Source organism: Galeopterus variegatus, unplaced genomic scaffold (genome assembly GCF_000696425.1).
Source record: "Galeopterus variegatus unplaced genomic scaffold, G_variegatus-3.0.2 Scaffold6705, whole genome shotgun sequence".
Classification (NCBI taxonomy): domain Eukaryota; kingdom Metazoa; phylum Chordata; class Mammalia; order Dermoptera; family Cynocephalidae; genus Galeopterus; species Galeopterus variegatus.
Window position 1 is genome coordinate 3117 of NW_007732816.1, and position 1873 is coordinate 4989.

The 1873-nt window shown below is 53.0% G+C and overlaps 1 protein-coding gene across 1 annotated transcript in view; it reads right to left on the reverse strand.

Annotated features, from left to right (window-relative positions):
- Nucleotides 1-1873, reverse strand: part of LOC103606574 (CUB and sushi domain-containing protein 2-like) — a gene marked incomplete at both ends in the record, with an annotated part of 104683 nt that overhangs the window by 265 nt on the left and 102545 nt on the right. The gene's annotated exons all lie outside the window — the stretch shown is intronic.

A 1873-nucleotide genomic window follows, 5' to 3' on the forward strand; every position in this document is an offset into this window, starting at 1 on the left:
GCTCAGCCAGTGAGCAAACCGGCCATCCCTATATAGGATCCGAACCCGTGGCCTTGGTGTTATCAGCACCACACTCTCCCGAGTGAGCCACGGGCCGGCCCAGAAAAGGTGTCCTTCTACCTGGTGGGCTTTGAGGGGCTCTGGGACTCCCCCAGGGGTCTCTCACATATGTCTGAGATTGTGCCCCTAGGACTACTGAATTCAATCCTCAGCACACTTTCTGTGAGTATCTAAATGTGAAGCCTTGCAGCTCCCTCTGCACTTCTCTGCAGATCCTGCCCTGCCCAGTTTCTGAGCCAGCCCTGGCGAGGTGGAACAGATTAGATTATGGGCCCAAAGTGTCCCCCCTCAATGTATCCACACCCTTTGCAATGTGATTTTCCAGCTCTTCCCATTAGAGAGGTGGAGTATATTTCCCCACCCCTTGACTTTGGATTTGGCCTTGTGGTTTGCTTTGGTCATTGGAAGTTTGGAGCCCTCGACATGTCCAAAGGCTTGAAAAGCATCTGCCAGATTAGGCTCACCCTCTTGAATCTCTGCCATCACTGTGAAAAGACATGTCTGGTCCCAGGAGGATGAGAGACACATGGGGCAGAGCCAATTGGCCTAGCCGAGCCCAGCCTACATCAGCTGGCCTACACCGGGCAGGGGAAGCTGAGTCCTGGAGGTCACTGGGGGATGGTGCCTGGCTCATGTTGGTGCCTGATAGATTAAATCTGGCTTTGACCCTGTCACTAAGTCCAGTCCACGGCTCATCAGGACTTTGACAAATAGCACACAAAGGGTGCCAAAGCTAGAAATCCACAGTTCCAAAGGCCATTTCTCTGTATGCATCAGTCTCCTTTGGTCTGACTACCCCTGTTCCCCAAAGCATTCTCCTGGCCTCCAAGCACTTCACCCTGTCTCTGGTTATACGCCTCGGTGCATCTGTCCAGTCCCAGATCTCCTGTGCCATCTTCCAGCTGGCCCCTGCCTGCTGACTCAGCCCTCCCTGCTCATACTGATACCTAGCAGTGGTGACAGTGACTGTGATCAGGCACTCCCTATGTGCCAGGCCCTGGGTGCTTTGTAAGATCTTTACTTAAATCAGCATCCTTGACTCCTCTCTCTGCCACCCACACATGCTTCATCAGCAAATCCTTCCAAATATATCGCAGATGCAACCACTTCTCACAACTTGCACATCTGTCACTCCGGTCCAAGCCCTCGATTCCTCTCCTCTTGTTGCCATGGCCTCCCACCTTTCATTCTTGCCCCCATTTAGTCTGTTCTCAGCACAGGAGCCAGAGGGATCCTGTTAAAACATCATCTGTGCTCAAAACTCTTCAGCAGCAACCCATCTTTCCCAGAGTAAAAGCCAAAGTCTTTAAAATGGCCCGCAAGGACCAATCTGCTCCCCATGACCTCTCTGGCCTTATCTTTGCCCTCAATCACTCCCCTCCAGCCTCCTGGGCCTCGCTGACTTCCTACGATATGCCAGGCATGCATCTGCCTTAACCCGCCGGCTCTGTAGAATGCTTCCCACCAATACCTGTGTGAGTCTCTCCCTTTTCCCTTGAAGCATTTGTGCAAACACCACTTCCTCGGTGAGGCCTTTCCTGGCCACCCCATAAAAGGACACCTCCATCCCCAGCTCTCCCTGCCCCTCTCCCTGCTTTACCTCCCTAAACATACTGGATCATTTACATTGTTACTTTTGTCACCCCACATTGCAATGTAAGCCCCACGAAGGCAGGGGTTTTAGTCATTGCTGTGTCCTCGATGCCTGGAATAGTGCCTGGTACACAGTGAGCCTTTAATAATCACTTCATTTGGGCCGAGCCCGTGGCGCACTTGGGAGAGTGTGGCACTGGGAGCGCAGCAGCGCTCCCAC